The sequence below is a fragment of the Balaenoptera ricei genome, chromosome 14 (assembly GCF_028023285.1).
Source record: "Balaenoptera ricei isolate mBalRic1 chromosome 14, mBalRic1.hap2, whole genome shotgun sequence".
Lineage (NCBI taxonomy): Eukaryota > Metazoa > Chordata > Mammalia > Artiodactyla > Balaenopteridae > Balaenoptera > Balaenoptera ricei.
In genome coordinates, this window is record NC_082652.1 from 79,802,375 (window position 1) to 79,824,385 (window position 22,011).

Genomic DNA, 22,011 nt, shown 5'->3' on the forward strand with positions numbered 1-22,011 from the left:
GGAAGATGAAAAGATATGGGGAAGAACAAGAGAAGTTAAACGTATGTATCAAAATATTGAAAAGAATTCAAAACTATTGATATTCAGAAGTTTGGTTAATTATGTTATAGTTCATTTAAAATAAAACAATGGTTGCCAAGAGAAAACAATGTTTATACAATGCAGTAAAAACAAAATAAACTGATTCTAAATTTTATATGAAGAGGCAAAAGACCCAGAGCAGATGACACAATACTGAAGAAAAACAAAGTTAGAGGACTGACACTACCCAGCTTCAAAAATTACTATAAAGCTACAGTAACCAAGACAGGGGGGTATTGACAAAATACTAGACAAATAGATCAAGAAACAGAACAGAGAACCCAGAAACAGACCCATATAATTAGAGACAACTGATCTTTGATAAAGGAGCAAAGGCAATACACTGTAGAAAAGATAGTCTTTTCAACAAATGGTGCTGGAACAACTGGACATCCACATGCAAAGAAAAAAAAAACAACAACAATTAATCCAAACACAGAACTTACACTCTTCACAAAATAACTCAAAATGAATAATAGACCTAAATGTACATACAAAACTATAAAATTCCTAGAAGATAACATAGAAGAAAACTTATAAGACCTTGGGTATGGTGTTGATATTTTAGATAAAACACCGAAGTCATGATCCACAATGGAAAGAATCAATAAACTGGACTTCATTAAAATTAAAAACATCTGCTCTGCAAAAGACAATGTCAAGGGAATGAAAAGACAAACCACAGACTAGAGGAAAATATTTGCAAAAGACATCTGATGAAAAACTATTATACAAAATATACAAAGAATTCTTAAAACAACACTAAGAAAACAAACCACCCAATTAAAAAATGGAACTGGGGATGGGACCTTCAAGATGGCAGAGGAGTAAAATGTGGAGATAACCTTCCTCCCTGCAAATACAACAAAAATACATCTACATGTGGAACAACTCCTACAGAATACCTACTGAATGCTGGCAGAAGACTTCAGACTTCCCAAGAGGCAAGAAAATCCCCACGTACCTAGGTAAGGGAAAAGAAAAAAGAAAAAACAGAGACAAAAGAATAGGGATGGGACCTGCACCTCAGGGAGGGAACTATGAAGGAGGAAAAGTTTCCACACACTAGGAAGGCCCTTCACTGGCGGAGACCAGGGTTGGCGGGGGGGAAGCTTCGGAGCCATGGAGGAGAGCGCAGCCACAGGGGTGCAGAGGGCAAAGGGGAGAGATTCCCGCACAGAGGATCGGTACCAACCAGCAATCACCAGCCTGAGAAGCTTGTCTGCTCACCCGCCAGGGTGGGTGGGGGCTGGGAGCTGAGGCTCAGGCTTCGGAGGTCAGATCCCAGGGAGAGGACTGGGGTTGGCTGAGTGAACACAGCCTGAAAGGTGCTAGTGCGTCACAGCTAGCCGGGAGAGAGTCCGGGAAAAAGTCTGGAACTGCCTAAGAGGCAAGAGACCATTGTTTCAGGGTGCACGAGGAGAGGGGATTCCTTCCCAGTGTGCCCACAAAAGGCAGAGCACTGCCTAAACAAGCTCCAGAGATAGACACAAGATACAGCTATCAGCTCAGACAGCAGAGATGGGCATGAAACGCTAATGCTGCTCCTGCAGCCAGCAAGAATCCTGTGTGCAAGCACAGGTCACTATCCACACCACACATCGCCACCAACCCATGGGAGCTTGTGCAGCCCAGCAAGGATCTCATTCAGATTCAACAGAGAAATTAAAACCTTTACAGACAATCAAAAGCTAAGAGAATTCAGCACCACCAAACCAGCTTTAGAACAAATGCTAAAGGAACTTCTCTAGATAGGAAACACAACAGAAGGAAAAGGCTTACAATAACAAACCCAAAACAATTAAGAAAATGGTAATAGGAACATACATATAGACAATTACCTTAAATGTAAATGGATTAAATGCTCCAACCAAAAGACACAGACAGGCTGAATGGATACAAAAACAAGACCCATATATATGCTGTCTACAAGAGACCCACTTCAGACCTAGGGACACATACAGACTGAAAGTGAGGGGATGGAAAAAGATATTCCATGTGAATGGAAATCAAAAGAAAGCGGGACTAGCAATTCTCATATCAGACAACAGTCTTTAAAATAAAGACTGTTTGTTACAAGAAAGAAGGACACCACATAATGATCAAGGGATCAATCCAAGAAGACGATATAACGATTGTAAATATTTATGCACCCAACATAGGAGCACCTCAATATATGTGGCAAATGCTAACAGCCATAAAAGGGGAAATTGACAGTAACAGAATAATAGTAGGGGACTTTAACACCCCACTATCACCAAGGGACAGATCAACCAAAATGAAAATAAATAAGGAAACAGAAGCTTTAAATGACACATTAAACAAGATGGACTTAATTGATATTTATAGGACATTCCATCCAAAAACAACAAAATACACTTTCTTCTCAAGTTCTCAAGGAACATTCTCCAGGATAGATCATATCTTGAGTCAAAAATCAAGCCTTGGTAAATTTAAGAAAATTGAAATTGTATCAAGTATCTTTTCCGACCAAAACGCTATGAGGCTAGATATCAATTACAGGAAAAAAAACTGTAAAAAATACAAACACATGGAGGCTAAACAATATGCTACTAAATAACCAACTGATCACTGAAGAAATCAAAGAGTAAATCAGAAAATACCTAAAAACAAATGACAATGAAAACACGAAGACCCAAAACCTATGGGATGCAGCAAAAGCAGTTCTAAGAGGAAGTGTATAGCAATACAATCTTACCTCAAGAAACAAGAAACATCTCAAATAAACAACCTAACCTTACATCTAAAGCAATTAGAGAAAGAAGAACAAAAAAACCACAAAGTTAGCAGGAGGAAAGAAATCATAAAGATCAGATCAGAAATAAATGAAAAAGAAATGAAGGAAACAATAGCAAAGATCAATAAAACTAAAAGCTGGTTCTCTGAGAAGGTAAACAAAATTGATAAACCATTAGCCAGACTCATCAAGAAAAAAAGGGAGAAGACTCAAATCAACAGAATTAGATATGAAAAAGGAGAAGTAACAACTGACACTGCAGAAATACAAAGGATCATGAGAGATTACTACAAGCAACTCTATGCCAATAAAATGGACGACCTGGAAGAAATGGACAAATTCTTAGAAATGCACAACCTTCTCAGTCTGAACCAGGAAGAAATACAAAATATAAACAGACCAATCACAAGCACTAAAATTGAAACTGTGATTAAAAATCTCCCAACAAACAAAAGCCCAGAAACGGATGGCTTCACAGGCGAATTCTATCAAACATTTAGAGAAGAGCTAACACCTATCCTTCTCAAACTCTTCCAAAATATAGCAGAGGGAGGAACACTCCCAAACTCATTCTACAAGGCCATCATCACCCTGATACCAAAACCAGACAAAGATGTCGCAAAGAAAGAAAACTAGAGGCCAATATCACTGATGAACATAGACGCAAAAATCCTCAACTAAATACTAGCAAACAGAATCCAACAGCACATTAAAAGGATCATACACCATGATCAAGTGGGGTTTATCCCAGGAATGCAAACAATCTTCAATATATGCAAATCAATCAATGTGATACACCATATTAACAAATTGAAGGATAGAAACCATATCATCATCTCAATAGATGCAGAAAAAGCTTTCAACAAAATTCAACACCCATTTATGATAAAAACTCTCCAGAAAGTAGGTATAGAGGGAACCTACCTCAACATAATAAGGACCATATATGACGAAACCACAGCCAAGATCATTCTCAATGGTCAAAAACTGAAACCATTCCCTCTAAGATCAGGAACAAGACAAGGTTACCCACTCTCACTGCTATTATTCAACATAGTTATGCAAGTTTTGCAACAGCAATCAGAGAAGAAAAAGAAATAAAAGGAATCCAAATCGGAAAAGAAGAAGTAAAGCTGTCACTGTTTGCAGATGACATGATACTATACATAGAGAATCCTAAAGATGCTACCAGAAAACTACTAGAGCTAATCAATGAATTTGGTAAAGTAGCAGGATACAAAATTAATGCACAGAAACCTCTTGCATTCCTATACACTAATGATGAAAAATCTGAAAGAGAAATGAAGGAAACACTCCCATTTACCATTGCAAAAAAAAGAATAAAATACCTAGGAATAAACCTACCTAGGGAGACAAAAGACCTGTATGCAGAAAACTATAAGACACTGAGGAAAGAAATTAAAGATGATACAAACAGATGGAGAGATATACCATGTTCTTGGATTGGAAGAATCAACATTGTGAAAATGACTATACTACCCAAAGCAATTGACAGATTCAATGCAATCCCTATCCAACTACCAATGGCATTTTTCACAAAACTAGAACAAAAAATTTCACAATTTGTATGGAAACACAAAAGACCCCGAAGAGCCAAAGCAATCCTGAGAAAGGAAAACGGAGCTGGAGGAATCAGGTTCCCTGACTTCAGACTTTATTACAAAGCTACAGTAATCAAGACAGTATGGTACTGGCACAAAAACAGAAATGCCGATCAATGGAACAGGACAGAAAGCCCAGAGATAAAGCCACGCACATATGGTCACCTTACCTTTGATAAAGGAGGCAAGAATATACAATGGAGAATAGACAATCTCTTCAATAAGTGGTTCTGGGAAAACTGGACAGCTACATGTAAAAGAATGAAGTTAGAACACTTCTGAACACCATACACAAAAATAAACTCAAAATGGATTAAACACCTAAATGTAAGGCCAGACACTATAAAACTCTTGGAGGAAAACATAGGCAGAACACTCCATGACATAAATCAGAGCAAGATCCTTTTTGACCCACCTCCTCTAGAAATGGAAATAAAAAGAAAAATAAACAAATGGGACTTAATGAAACTTAAAAGCTTTTGCACAGAAAAGGAAACCATAAACAAGATGAAAAGACAACCCTCATAGTGGGAGGAAATATTTGCAAACGAAGCAACTGACAAAGGATTAATCTCCAAAATATACAAGCAGGTCATGCAGCTCAATAGCAAAAAAACAAAGAACCCAATCCAAAAATGGGCAGAAGACCTGAATAGACATCTCTCCAAAGAAGATATACAGATTGCCAACAAACACATGAAAGGATGCTCAACATCACTAATCATTAGAGAAATGCAAATCAAAACTACAATGAGGTATCACCTCACACTGGTCAGAATGGCCATCATCAAAAAATCTACAAACAATAAATGCTGGAGAGGATGTGGAGAAAGGGGAACCCTCTTGCACTGTTGGTGGGAATGTAAATTGATACAGCCACTATGGAGAACAGTATGGAGGTTCCTTAATAAACTAAAAATAGAACTATCATATGACTCAGCAATCTCACTATTGGGCATATACCCTGAGAAAACCATAATTCAAAAAGATTCGTGTACCACAATGTTCATTGCAGCACTATTTACAATAGGCAGGACACAGAAGCAACTGAAGTGTCCATCAACAGATGAATGGCATATATATACAATGAAATATTACTCAGTCATAAAAAGAAACGAAATTGAGTTATTTGTAGTGAGGCGGATGGACCTAGAGCCTGTCATACAGAGCGAAATAAGTCAGAAAGAGAAAAACAAATACCGTATGCTAACACATGCATATGGAATTAAAAAAAAAAAAGTGGTTCTGATAAACATAGGGGCAAGACTGGAATAAAGATGCAGACGTATAGAATGGACTTAAGGACACAGGGAGGGAAGGGGAAGCTGGGACGAAGTGAGAGAGTGGCATGGACATATATACACTACCAAATGTAAAACAGATAGCTAGTGGGAAGCAGCTGCCTCGCATGGGGAGATCAGCTCGGTGCTTTGTGACCACCTAGAGGGGTGGGATAGGGAGGGTGGGAGGGAGACACAAGAGGGAGGGGAATATAGGGATATATGTATACATATAGCAAATTCACATTGTTATATAGCAGAAACTAACATTACATTATAAGGCAATTATACCCCAATAAAGATGTTAAAAAAACACAAAATGGAACCAAGACCTTAATAGACACTTCACCAAAGAAGATATATGGATGGCATATAAGCCTATGAAAAGATGTTCCAAATCATATGCCATCAGAGAAATGTAAATTAAAACATCAGAGATCCCACTACACACCTATTAGAATGGCCAAAACCCCCCCCCAAAAAAACACTGACAATAGTAAATGCTAGCAAGGATGTGGAACAACAGGAATTCTCATACATTGTTGGTGGGAATGCAGAATGGCCACTTTGGAAGTCAGTTTAGTGGTTTCTCATAAAGCTACACATATCTGTGCCATACAATTCAGAAATCATACTCCTTGGTATTTACCCAGAAGAGCTGAAAACTTATGTCCACACAAAAATCTGCACAGATGTTTATAGCAGTTTTATTCATAACTGCCAAAACTTGAAGGCACACAAATATCCTTCAGTATGTGAATGGATAAATAAACAATGGTATTTCCAGACCACAGAATATTATTTAGCACTAAAAAAATGAGCTATCAAGCCATGAAAATACATGGAGGAACTTTAAGTGCGTATTTCTAAGTGAAAGAAGCCAATCTGAAAAGACAACATACTGTATGATTTCAACTATATCATATTCTGCAAAAGGCAAAACTATGGAGACAGTAAGATCAGTGGTCGCCAGGGTGTAGGAATATGGGTGAGGAATGAATAGGTAGAGCACTGAGGATTTTTTAAGGCAGTGAAAATACCCTGTATGACATTATAAAGGTGAATACATGTCATTAGACATTTATCCAAACCCATAGAAGGTACAACACCTAGAGTGAACCCTAATGTAAACCGTGGACTTTGGTGATAATGATGTGTCAATGTAGGTTCATCAATTATAAAAAATGTACCACTCTGGTGAGGATGCTATACATGTGTATGGACAGGGGGTTTATGGGACATCTCTGTACCTTCCTCTCACTTCTGCTGAAAAACCTTAAACTGCTCTAAAAAATGTTTTTTTAAAAAAGAAAAAATCAAATATACATAAATTAATAAATTACATATATAAATTAATAAATCATATATTGATGTAAAATACTGGAAGGCAAGTATTAAAGTAAAATGAAAACACAGCTAAATCTGAAGGGTGTTAAACTGAAGTTTAATTCTTGCTCTTTGCTCTTTTCCATCACAGGTCAGCAGAGGTACTTTACTCATCATAGAGACTAGAAATTACCAAACTAGAAAAATATTAAGTTAGTCAATATTGTGGAGGGTGCAATTAGGCCAATGTTCTCTTATGTTGTGGATGCAAATGTGAATTGGGGAAAAGCAATCTGTCTCAGAGATGCAGGCTGAGGGAAGAGCCACCATCTGTTCCAGAAAGAAAGAGAGAGCCCTGGAGGATCACACATCAGCAATCAGATGTCCCAGCCCAGAAGTGACATATAACTTCCACTCAGAACTCATTAACCTGGACCTGTCACACAGCCCCACCTAACCTAAGAGGCCCGGAAGTATAATCCTACCTTGTTCTCAGAAAGCTGAGAACTAGTGATTATCTCATATCTTTTACGTTGACATGTAAAAGCTTCCCAACTGTGACTTTGATAAACAGAAAATATAAAGAAAATTTTTTTATCTAAGTAAACTCTCAGGGATCATACCATTAGATTCACTTGATACAATCTTCTCTTCTCTTGTCCCGTCCTGTCCTCTCCTTTTTTCTCTCCTCCTCCTCCCCTCTCTTCCCTTTCCTTTCTCCCACCCTTCATCCCTTTCTTCCTCTCTTTCTACTATTATTATTACTGGTAACGTATAACCAGAAGATACTATGATTACATATAGAACAGAAGCCTTTGCCTTCTTAATTAATTGAACTTCATGTTGACCATATTTAGTGATTCTTCTCACTGTCAGCTGAAGCCTGGCTTCCATCACGCATCAGTAAATTAAATGAGAAGTGAATGTCACTACTGACAGTGGAATCACAACCTCAAAGCGTAGTTAAAGTTCTCAGGGTTGCTGTGTGACATTTAAAGAGAAAAGGAACTTAAAAGATATATTATCAGACATGACAAAGATATCTCTACCTCCTGTATTTTGTCTCTTTTATTCTACAAAGTACTGCAAAATTAATCTTCTTAAAGCACAGTCCTGATCATGTCATCACTGTAGTGAAAATATTTCAACCAATCCACATTCCCTGCAGAATAAATCTGATTTCTTGGTTTCACATTTAGTGTTCACTGTAACTTGGCCTGAACTCAGTTGTCCAGCTCATCTTTCTACCATTTGCCTGTTAACATTCCAAGTTCATAATAACTGACTGCCCCCAAATATGGCTGGCATTTTCCTATCTCCATGCAATTATGCAATTCTCTCTCCAAATTCATACCAATTCTTGAAGACTCAACTAGAAGTCTGCCATCCCATCAAATCTCCCAATATCTCTGGGAAGAAATCACCTCCATCTCCCATGACTTCCACAAAACTTTATATTTACAACTATAATATAGGGGGAAAATCAAACTTTAGAACGTTTGTGAAAATTTTCTTGTTCATATTAATCACAGGTAACTTCAGAAATTCTTGATAGTGGGATCTTAGCAAAGTGATGAATAAGGATTAGTGTTCTAGGAATACTCTTAAAGCTGATTTCTCAAGACAAGAGCACATATGTTTTATTTATTTGGGAAAATTTGGTAGGAAGATACTATAGGGAAAAAAGACTAAAGTCACCCAAGATTCGTACTTGTGGCATCAATGCCTCTACCATAACAAGGAAAAATGGCTTTGTCTTACTTACTTTTTAATCCCTCAAAGTAAGTATTCTTTGAATATACACACATGATCATATTAATAGTTGCAGAAAAAGCATTTGATGAAATCCAACTCATTCATGATAAACACTCTCATTAAACTAGAAATAGATAGGAACTTTCTGAACTTGATAAAGCCTATCTAAAAAGAACCTACAACTAACATCATATTTAATAGTGAGAAACTTGAAGCTTTCCCACTAAGAACAGGTACAAGGAAAGAAAGTTCCCTATCACCTCTCCTTTTCAACATCACACTTGCTAATGTAACAAGGCAAGAAAAAAAAAAGGTATACTTACTCATGAAGACATAAACTGTTTCTTCCCCCCACAGGTGACATGATCATCCAAGTAGAAAATCTGAAAGAAGTGACAAAAACATTCCTGAAACTAAGTCATGGCAACAAGGTTATAGGATACAAGGTTAATATACATTTGCTTTCCTATATACCAACAATGAACAAGTGGAATTTGAAATTAAAAACCTAATACAATTTATGTTAACATCCCCCCAAATGAAATACTTAGATTCAAATTTAACAAAATGTGTATAATATCTATATGAATCAAATAATAAAACTCTGATGAACAAAATCAAAGAACTAAATAAATGGAGAGATATTCCATGTTCATGGATAGGAATACTCAATACTGTTCAATGGACAATTCTTCCCAACTTGATTGACAGATTCAGTATAATCCCAATCCAACTCCCAGCAAGTTATTTTATGGATATCATGAAACTGATTCTAAAGTTTATTTTATTTTTTTTCAGATCTCTTTCTTTTCTTTTAAATTGGGGTATAGTTGTTTTACAATGTTGTGTTAGTTTCTACTGTACAGCAAAGTGGAGTTCCCTGTGCTATACAGATTCTAAAGTTTATATGGAGAAGCAAAAGATGAAGAATATCAAACACAATATTGAAAGAGAAGAACAGAGTTGATGAATTGAAGCTACCCAACTTCAAGATTTACTAAAAAGCCTATACATGTATAAAGTGTCCAGTATGAGTCTGTGATAGAAAAAAAGAAAAGCTCAACCTACTCTGGTAAAAAACAGAAAGAAAATATAGGCTCAGATATTTAGGAAACAAAATGAGTACAGGACCCAATAAATCAAATCATGTCATTCATTTCTTGGCATTTCTTTCCTCTATGGGGACTTCATTCTTAAAAGAAGCACCTCTTTACGTTGTAGCAGAGATGCCTACATGGCTACCGGCAATTCCAAATATATACCCTGTTCTCTACAAACTGCATTTGCAGTTCACTCCCCATTCTGGCCTTGGGAAGTCCTACCCTGGCACAGCCTTTGGGCCAGAGCCCACACTCCCACACCTGGCTGGGCCACTGGGACAAGGTACTACCACATTCTGACTCTGAGTTGAGGGGGTGGGGCAAGGTGCCCACAAGGACTGGGGTTTGCTTGATAGGTGACATGAGTAAGACTCCTTACTGACAAGTCTGGGATGAGGGGGTCTCTGGCACCTGAGGCTCCCAGCTGTTTCTCATCCCATGCCTCCTCTGCCAGGCCTCATAGAATTCCTGAGATCCCGCAAGATTGGTCACAGAAACAGAGCTTTGAGCCTGATTCTGCCAATTCTCTGAGCCATCTCTAAACCTAATGCTCAGCAAATCCCAGCCCATCCTTTCCCTGCCCCTCCATCAGGACCAACACTTACTCCCCCCCACATACCCACAGAGCCCACCCTGCAGGCTCCAACCGCACCCTGACTGCCTTGCTGTGAGACCCCACATTCCACCCACCAGGCCCAGGCCCCACTGGTGTCCCCCATGGTGTTCAAGACAGGAGAACATTTCCTGATGGAGGGGCGTGGGTGAAGGAGTCAGCTCCCCCATCACAGGGCTGTGGCACTTGGGCTGGGCCAGCAAGAGGGAGGAGAAACAAATAGACAAACGAACTCTAGATAAAAAGAGATTTTTTTCCGTAATAGCTCCCACAGACAAATCTCAGGGAAGAATCTGATCGGTCTAGTTTGCAAAACAATAATTGTATTATGGGAGAGAGGACCCCAAGGAAGATTTAGATTAACCAAGACTGGGTCATGGGTCTACTCTGGGGTGGGAGATGGGTGGGGACAGAATGGATAACCATTAGGAAAAGGAATTTTTTATCAGAAAAATGGGGAAATGATTTGGGGCAAGCAAAGAATGACATGTGTACAAAATACCTACATGTTAACATGCACATACACATTAGTACACACATTTTAATATTTTTATCTTGTGTGTGTATGCACATACGAGAGTGTGTTATGTATTTGATTTTATCTTGTTTTTCTAGTTGTTTCAGTGTTATATATTTGGTTTTAGGCAGTTACCCAGAGTTAGCCAAACTGCAAGGTCAAAGGAAATACTCCCCACAAGACTGCCTTCACTCTGACACTAACTGCAAGTTTGGAGATTGCTAAAAACCACCTTCAAGTTTAGTAATTCACTGGAAGAACTCACAAAAGTCACTGAAATCTGTAATACTCTTAGTTACAATTTATTACAGGAAAAAGATACTAGTTAGAATCAGCCAAGGCAGAGTCCTGGAGGGGTACAAATACAGAACTTCTGGTTGTCCTCTTCCTGTGGGGTCATGGACAACATTACTTCCTCCCGGCTATGATGTGTGACAACACACTTGGATACTGCCAACCAAGGAAGCACACCCCAACCTTCAGTGTCCAGAGGGTCTTGATCACATACTGCCTGAGTGGATGACCATTGGTCTCCAGCCTTCCCAGAGTTCAGGCTAATACCTTTAGGCTCCTGACTAAATACCTGATCTCCAAAGGAACTGATATGGTGTGGTCCAAAGCCCCCATCATAAATCATTGTTTGTCTGTCCAGTGACCAAAGCCTCCAGGCAAACAAAGATACTCCTACCATGCAGGACATTCCAGGAACCTAGAGGTCACCTCTCAGCAGCCAGAACTCTCTTTGGCTAAGGTGAATTGTTCACAGCACGACAGTATTTTAAGTGCCAAGTCCAGGCAATGCCAATTCACTTTACTGAAATAGCAATTTCATTTATTCTCCTAAATTATTAATGAAAAATAGTATTTTACCCACTTCTCTACCCGCAACCCTGGTTATTATACAATGAATATTTTTTGCTTTACTTCAGTTTTACTGGTGTGTAAAGACTTAATGAGGCACAGCTCACAGATTGATGTTCCTATTTATTAGTTTCTGTTCTTTTGCTAAGCGTGCCCTGTGTAATCTTTGATAATCGCTCAAGTTATTGAAAAAGAGTTTGCACAGCCTTAATATTATTTGCTTATTAATCTGTGACAAACCATAATATTTGATATTTTCACCATGACTACCTCATGAAACTTGCTCACTTGTTCTCTGATTAAAGTAGCAGCACACTGACAATGCCAACAACTTTTAGAAGTGTTTTTGGGAGAGCTATGTGAATATCTCCTTTGTTTTCATTTGAAATATCCAAAAGAAACTGAAAATGTTCTTCCACAACATAACCACATACCTGCCTGTACTTTGGCTGTTCTGAATTTGACCAAATGAGGATCAGGACTGCAACACACCCTTGATCCATAGAATGAATCATTCAAATATCAAATTCTCTTCTCTGATCTACCTTGAATGCTTATCTTCAATTTCCACAGTGCTTTCCTAGAAAACAACACAAACCTCCTGTTCTACAGTTCTTCTGGTTCGTAACCACTTTTGGGTCACAGACTCTTTATGACAAACCCACAGAACAAATTCTAGAATAATGAGTAAACAGCAACACAATAGAAAAAACAACAAAGTTTAATATAGTTTCAGGGGGATTCATGGGTCATGGTTTAAACATCCTGCTCTAGAATTTTTTGGCCATTGAACATTGCTATATTAGTGTCAGATGACATACTTGCATCTAAGTATATTAGGGAGAAAAATATGGACTTTCCAGGTATTTAGAGACCTTCTCCCCCCTTACACTGTAGTTATTACATTGTTCTCTCCTTCTTCCCAGGTCTTCTATACATCTTTTTAAGTTGAATCTAGTCACATCTATTTCCCTCAACAAAAATCCAAGGCCAGATCTGCTAAGGTTACTGTCATCTGTACAAATACCACATTGCTCAGGAAGTAGAACCCAAAGGGAAAAGAAGAGAAAGGAAGGGGAAAAAAATCCCAACAGGTGCTATCTGAAGAAACCTACTCCAACACCAGAACATTCAAGAACTGATAAGAATTAAGAACCACTATCATCCGAGCCTCCCTTATTTTGACCCACCTTACTTTTTGCTTGTAATAGTAGCAGGTCTGTTTATTTAAAATAACAAGAATCAAATAGATTCATTCTGTTCATATGAATAACACACTGCATTGAAAGGCAAATGCCCACTGGATCTCTGTGTTTCATTTTTGTTTTTAAAATCTTAGGCTGCATCAAGTCCATACTGAGAAAAATATACTGGAACTCTGTTATTTTTCTTTTATAAGTGGAAAGTAACTGAAGTCTGGTTATAGTTATCAACCAGATAACTATTTAAAGACCTAATGCTGAAGTTTGGTTTCCTTTAATCAGGCATTGAATGTAATGTACAGTCGGGTCTTAAAACTTCACTTTAAGAGGAACGTTTGCAATTTTGAAAGGAGCTTCTAAAGGGAAAGATATATCTATGTAAAAACTCCCAGTCCAGTTGCCCCACATACTTTAAAAATGAGAGATTAAATTACTAGATCTTTATTGAATAGGAAAATGCATTTTTCCTTCTTTGTCTTCTTTTACTAAAAACAGGATTTCTCTAAGCAATGGTTATCATAATATGGGTGAACACATCTGTGCTTCACAGCTTATGACACCCCAGGGCATGTTTATCTCCACTCTGCTTTTACGGCTCACAGCACTCCAGGGTGCAGCAAGCTCCTAATGGCTCTAGAAAACATTGCCAGTAATTTTTTTACCACTTAAGACAGTAATATCCCAGACGATAATTACAAGTTGGATGGTATTCAGTTCTTGCTCTACATGGCTTACCCCAGCTTGTTTAATAATTGTATGTAGTATCACAGTCCTGAGAGATGTACTTTCTGACCAGAAATATGACAATTTTCATATAAGTGTATATACCTAAATGTTCACATTTCATATTCAAATTTCATAGTTCACTCAAGGTAGGTCAAGTGCCAAGATCTAAAGACTAAAGGTAATGAAATCAATACTTCTCTCAAGATCTCAGTGGAAATAACAATAATGCTTAAAGCTTAAAGTGTAACAATTAAAAAAAAAACAGGTTTCTTAGGATAGAAAGGAAGCATCTGCTCAAATTAGTGTTTGAGATTGACAGCATGACAAATGATTTATTTTGTGTTTTAATTTTATTGTATAATTCTATGGGACAACTTCTATGGACGACCCCATGAGATCTGTCATATAAAATTATATTTTATATATGTATGTATATAGACATGGGACTGAGTGAACTGATGAGGATGAGTATAATTTTTGTGACTTTCTGTCTGAATTAAAAAAAATAAAAAAAAATAAAAAAAAATAAAAAATAAAAAATAAAAAAAAAAAAAAGAATTGCTTTGATAAAAAATATTTTTGACCAAAGTTAATGGATATAGGCAAAAATTCATAAAACACTTGGTGTAAAAGATTCAAGAGGCAGAAACTATATATGATTTGTTCACCACAAAATTTCAATCACCCAGTGTCTGACATGTAGTAGATCTTAGTAAATAAGACATAAAGAGCTCTTACAAATCAATAAGATAAGAACAGCATCCAAATAGAAAAATTGGTAAAATACATAGATAGTCCCGAAAATAATTACACATGGCCAATAAACATATTTAATGTTCAATCTCACTAGTAACGCAAGTTAAACCTACAGTGAGTTATCACTTTTCCCTTGTCAAATTGGAAATATTTTACAATAATGCCTGTATGTATAGAAGTTGTGAGTCAAAACTCTCCTGTGCAACCAATTTAGGTATAAATTGATTTTTTTAAAAAATCAAGGAAGAGCAAGAATTCTTAAATATTTATACTTTTGACGTAGCACCCTTATTTCTGGAAATCAATCTTAATGAAATAACACAACATGCTATAAAAGATTAATGTATAAGGTGTTTCCCAGTCCTATTTAACAGAGTGAAAATTGGCATCAATCCAAGTGGTCAACGATAATGGTTAAATAAATGTACATCCACATGAGAGCATATTATTTAATAATTAAAATGTCATTACAAAATATATGTAATCAAATGGAAATATTCATGATATGTTAAATGAAGAAATCAGAATACAAAGTAGCATATATACACCAATTTTGTGTGTGTGAGTTCATGGGTGTGAAAAAATTGCAGAGGGAAAACTTTAGTATTTCAAAATGTTAATAATGGTTATTTCTGGAAAATAGTAATACAATTTATTTTTCTTTTTTTTTTTTTTTGCATTTTCTACATTTTCTACAATAAAGACTTATTTTTAGAAATAAAAACAACAGAGTGCAGCGGGGTGGCAAGGGAAGGTGGGAGAAGACCACACTGGGTTGCCGCCACTGCTGCCGCCATTGTGCCAGCTCCTCGGGTCTCAATGAGGCCGGGTGGCACCCCAGAATGGGAGACAAGCCAGTTTGGGAGCAGACTGTATCCAGCTTCATTCAACATTACTACCAGTTATTTGATAACGACAGAACCCAACCAGGCGCAAGTTATCTTGACGCGACATGCCTTACTTGGGAAGGACAGCAATTCCAGGGGAAAGCTGCCACGGTGGAGAAATTGTCTAGGCTTCCGTTCCAGAAAATCCAGGACAGCATCACAGCACAGGACCCTCAGCCCAGGCCAGACAGCTGCATCATCAGCATGGTTGTGGACCAGCTCAAGGCCGATGAAGACCCTGTCATGGGGTTCCACTAGATGTTCCCATTAAAGAACATCAATGATGCTTGGGTTCACACCAGTGACATGTTCAGGCTTGCCCTGCACAACTTCGGCTGACCTCCTCCCTCCTCTTCCCGATACTATTCACACTCCTCCAGATGCTCCAAATATCATACACAAATGAGCAGGGCCACGGTGGGAGTGGGCAGGTGCGCTGCTGCTACTGAGGCACTGCACATGATGTTTGAACGCTTAGACTGGTTGCATCTGACAGGAGAAGTTTGTGTTGTACCAGACCACGCCTTAGAAAGACTTAAGTAATGCAAAAGGTTGTCTTTTTTTTTTAAAATCTACTGACAAGTTGCTCTAGTAACCCAAAGAAGTGAAGGAGAAAGCAGCTGTCTCACGGCCCAGATATTGATTTGTTCAGGTGTTTCACTGCCTCATGATACAATAAAACCATGAAAATTTTCTTAACAACAATGAAAGAAATAAAAATAACAACAAATGGTACATCATTAAAAGTTAATGGAATTTTACTTCTGGTGATGGCAGAGTAGCTGGTATTGGATGAAAACTCCTGCAGATAAAATCATAAATACTGGAGAAAATGAGAGAAAACAAGTGGCCAGAAGCAGCAAGAAACTGGAAGAGAGTTACCTTTAAAACAGAAAAATTCACTTGGTAACTTTGCATTTATTCAACTTTTCATGTGAGGAAAGTCCTCATTCTGCACAGTGTGGGATGTCTGCACCTTAGGCAGAAAGCATGGGTCTTACTGGCCTGGTTTTAGGACTGTCATACTACCTAGAATCTATTAAAGGAAACCCTGGAAAAGAGAGAGCCACAGTATGAGGAAGTCCAAAATTCTGCATTTAAAATCTGCCCAAAGCCTTGGTTGACCCCTGATCTATGAAGAGCTGAGACTCCTTAGTGTCTTACAGAAAGTGACAGACAGTTACAGCTTTTAGCTGCTGCCAACTGTAAGGAGCTAGCTTTTAGAGTTTGAGTCCAAGCAGATTAATTCCTAATAAAACAATTACGAACATTCTCCAGGGGAAGATAACAGAATTTAGTCTCTAGAATGTTTCATACACAATTTTCTGTTTAAAAACAAAAATTCCTAGATAAGAAAAACATAGAAAATTATTATTCATGCTGAAATGAGATATCAGCCATCAGGAACCAACTGAAATATACAGGGAGGTCAGAATATAAAGCAGCTGTTTTGTTATAAATATGTTCAAGGATTCAGAGGAAAATACAGAGCAAAAAAATAGAGACTTTCATAAGAGAAAGAAAAACCACAAAAAATGGAGACCCAGTAGTACAATTTGTGAAATTTTAAAAATCTGGATGAGGACAGCCACATACAAAAGAATGAAACTAGACCACTATCTTACACCATACATAAAAATTAATTCAAAATGGATTAAATACATGAATATAACACCTGAAACCATAAAACTCCTGGAAGAAAACATAGGCAGCTAGCTCCTGGACACAGGTCTTGGCAATGATTTTTTGAATTTGATACCAAAAGCAAAGGCAACAAAAACAAAAATAAACATATGGGACTACCACAAACTAGAAGTTTCTGCATAGCAAAAGAAACCATCAACAAAATGTAAAGGCAACTTACTGAATGGGAGAAAATATTTGCAAATCATATTTATAATAAGGGATTAATATCCAAAATACACAAAGAATTCATACAACTCAATAGCAAAAACAAACAATCCAATTAAAAAATGGGCAGAGCATCTGAATAGACATTTTTCCAAAGAAAACATACAGATGGCCAACAGGCACATGAAAAGATGCTCAACATCACTAATTATCAGGGAAATGCAAATCACAATCACTATGAGATATCACCTCACACTTGTTAGGATGGCTATTCTCAAAAAAGACAAGAAATAACAAGTGTTGGCAAGAAATAACAGGTGTTGGCAAGAACACTTGTGCATTGTTGGTGGGAATGTAAATTGGTGTAGGCACTACAAAAAACAGTACGGAGGTTCCTCAAAAAATTAAAAAATAGAACTACCATATGGTCTAGCAATTCCACATCTGGGTATTTATCTGAAAAAAACACAAACGTTAATTTAAAAAGATATATGCACACCTGTGTTCATCACAGCATTATTTACAATAGCCAAGATATGGAAGCAACCTAAGCACCCCTCAGTAGATGAACAGATAACCAAGATGTGGCATATATAAAAAATGGAATATTAGCCATTAAAAAGGAAATCTTGCCATCTGTGAAAACATGGATGGACCTTGAGGGTATTACACTAAATGAAATAAATCAGACAGAGGAAGACAAATACCATGTGATATTCACTTATATATACAATCTAAAAAAAAAAAAAAAAGAACAAACAAAACAAAACTCATAGATACAGAGAACAGACTGGTGGTTGCCAGAAGGGAAGGGGATGGGGGTAGGAGAAATACGTAGGTCAAGAGGTACAACCTTCTAGTTATAAAATAAATAAGTCATGGGGATGTATGTAAGCATGGAAATTATAGTCAATACTATTGTATTGCTTATTTAAAAGTTGCCAAGAGAGTAAACCCTGAAAGTTCTCCTCACAAGAAAAAAAAATAAAATAAAATTGTATCTTTGTATGGTGACTGATGGTAACTAGACAGACTTACTGTGGGGATCCCTTCACAGTGCATACAGATACTGAATGATCATGTTGTACACCTGAAACTAATATTATGTTATATGCCAATTTTACCTCAGTAATAATAAATAAAATCAGTAGATGAGATGAGCAGAATATTGGATCTGGAAGACATAGGATCAGTGAACCTGAAGACAGAGCAGTAGAAACCATCTAATCTGAAAAGGAGAGAAAAAGGATAGATCCTCAACGACATGAGGAACAATACCAAGCAGTCTAACATATGAGTAATTAGAGTCACAGAAAGAGAGAAAAGAGAGAATGGGACAGAAAAATATTTGAGGAAATAATGGCAGAAAAGTTCTCAAATTTGCTGAAACATAAACTTACAGTTTGAAGAAGACAAGCAAAGCACAAGCATTATGAATACAAAGAAAACCACACTCAAGCTTATCATAGTCAAACTGCAAGCAGCCAGGAAAAAAAAGGATGCACTACACACAGGGGGAACAATGATATGAATGACAGATTTACTTCAGAAAGAACAAGGGGTATTGGTACATTCATCAAAACTTATTGAATTGTACATTTGAGAGGTGTGCATTTCATTCTATGTACATTTAACCTAAAACACTGTAAATAGATATTGAATTCCAGTTTGTAGGTTTGCTTTTTTTTTCACAGTGGTATGAGTCAGGAATTTAAAAACTGTATTCCATATACTCTAGTTTGAACAAAAGTGTAACTATATTGAGGATAATGAAAGCTAGGTTTCTCATTATTGGAGAAGGAGCTACAAATATGGAAAAAGGGATGACTAGAATGCATTCTGCAGTGCTGGATTGGAACTAGAGATATTAGTATAAACCTATAAATATATATATATACACACACACAAAGATAGAAATAAATACAAATCTATACATATGTATTACATGTGCACACATATACATGTGTGTTTATATAGATATGGATGTCTATGTATCTGATATGTCTATATATGTGTGAGTGTGTGTGCACATATACACCTACACACATATACTTCGTAGCTCTCTGATGAAGGGATTTAGAAGCAGTGATCCATCAGTAGCACTGAACATACCTAGCACCCAAATCTTGGTTTCTCGGGACCATTCTCCACTAAAAGAAAGCAGGGATATTTTTAAGAAAAGCCTAAACATCTTGCTGCACCATAAAGTAAGGAAGCGCTGAATGAATGCTGGAGGTATATTTAAAGAATACAGGCCAGTTTGAAAGGGATCCCACTGGACAAATTTTGGACAACTTGAATGTTAAAATAAATATTGATTGAAATGGCTTACATCCCTTTGAATAAAATAACAATTCATACCTACATTTAGATATAAATAAATTAGAGTACATAAATAGATGGGGAAGTTCTTCCTTAGTGTAGAACCAATAAATATACAAGGATGCTTAAACTAGTGGGTAAAAGTTTGAGAAACAGGATATTTGTATAGTCTCCAAGTAACTTCCTCTCCATTAATTGCTTATTAATTTCAAAGGGAAAATAGTAGAAAAACTTGGCAGACACCACCTTAACCTAGGGACAAACCACGATAGCACGTACCTCTGATATGATGCATTGAGATGATTACAGCACACTTCTGTGATAGTTCTACTAAAATGTATTACGCCAATCTCATTATGAAGAAACACTAGAGAAGCCCAAATAGGGGAACAGTCTACAAAATAACTGTTTAAAATATCAACACCAAAAGACACAAATAAAAAGAAACTGTTCTAAACTAAAGGAGATGAGAGACATGAAAATTAAAGGAAATGCATAACCCTGCATTGAATTCTAGACCTGGGGGGAACAGAAAATATCTATAAAGGACATTACTGGGGCAGTTGATAAAATATGAATATGGAATATAGATTGTATTTTATCACTATTAAATTTTCTGACTTTGGTCACTGTACTGGTTTTGTAAGAGAATGTCTTTGCTCCTAGGAAAAAACACATTTATAGGTAAATAGATACATCTCCAATTTACTCTCATATGGTTCAGAAAAAGATATGAACACATAAATATATGGGTCAAATATATATGCAGCTAATCCTCATTATTCACAGAATCCAATTTTGTGAATCTGCCTACTCTTTATATTTATTTGTAACCCAAAAATCAATACGCACAGTACTTTACCAATCATTCATAGGCATGGGCAGAGCAGCAAAAAATTTGAGTCTCCTGACTTGCATGTTCCCGGTTGAGGCAGAACAAGGACACACTTGGCCTTCTTGTTTCAGCCCTCATGTTGTAAACACACGTCCTTTTCGAGGTCTATTTAGTGCCACTTTTTCTGCATTTTTGTGCTTTTTGGTGGTGATTTTGATGTTTAAAATGACCCCCAATTGCAGTGAAGAAGTGGTGTCTAGTGATCCTAAGTTCAAGAAGGCTATAATGTGCCTTACAGAGAAAATGTGTGCATTATGTAATCTTCTTTCAGACATGAGTTATAGTGCTCTTGGTCAAAAGTTCAATGTTAATGAATCGACATTATTGATTATATTGATTATACTGTTAATAAATCAATAAATATTTTAAGTAATAATATTTATTATATTTATATATTAAATAAGGTGTCTTTAAACAGAAACACACAAAACAAAGTTATGTGTTGATCACTTGATTAAAAATGGTTGTGACCAGAGATTCAGAGGAATATACTCCTGTATTTCTTCTAAGAGCAAAGATGCAGTATTCACTAATTCAGTGTTCAAGGAAGATTTATAGAACATAACTACTACAAATAACAAGACTCCACTATAGGTCAATAAATGATAGATACATATGTACATACACACATACATATAGATGTCTAGTCGACTATATAGATATGTAAACACACACACAGCAAACAGAACAAAAAGTAAACAATTGCTGCTGAATCTGGGGAAAAGGTATATAGGAATTCCTCTTACTATTCTTGCAACTTTTGTGCAAGTGAAAAATGGTATCAAAATAAAAAGTTGCTAAAATACATAATGGATAACAAATTATCACAAGATGCTCTTGCTTACAAGAGACACAAATTGGTATCTTTCCCCTAGAAATCTGAAATCTTACAGGGATGCAGCCATCTGTGTAGTATTCTATGGACAACTAGAGGGAGAGAGAGATACTGGTTTAATAAAGTCCAGGCACTGGGAGAAATAGGCCCATTCATGCAGTAAAGATGAAGTAACCAAAAGACACAAAAGAGAAACAATGATATTTTTAGGTAGCTATTGGAGCTTAGGACATATGCAGCCTGACCAAGGCACAGTAAGCAGCAGGGTAGAATATGACACTGGCCCTCAAGAAGCTATATTTTTGTTGGGGACCTACTAGAGAAAGGGAGATGCAGTCACAGGAAAAAGGTCCACATTCTCAGAAATGGGATTCTCTTTACAGTACACGTAAAGTTAGCTTTGCCCTATTGAAGTCAACTGGCTTAGACTGGAGAAGTTCTATTGTGCAGAAGGGGCTCTCTTCACTCCTTCCTCCTCCCATTCCTGGGTGGCAACCATTAAAGCACTGATCGCAAATAGGCTATGGATTTTATTTTCAATTAAAATATGTTCCTTATATTATGGAGTCATTAGTTCCTGACATTAGATTCTACCACTTGTTTCTAATATTAATGGATCTGGGC

At 36.9% G+C, this 22,011-nt stretch overlaps 1 pseudogene; it reads left to right on the forward strand.

Annotated features, from left to right (window-relative positions):
- Window positions 1-15,439: 15,439 nt before the first annotated feature.
- On the forward strand, window positions 15,440-15,823 carry LOC132348180 (nuclear transport factor 2-like; annotated as a pseudogene).
- Window positions 15,824-22,011: the final 6,188 nt, after the last annotated feature.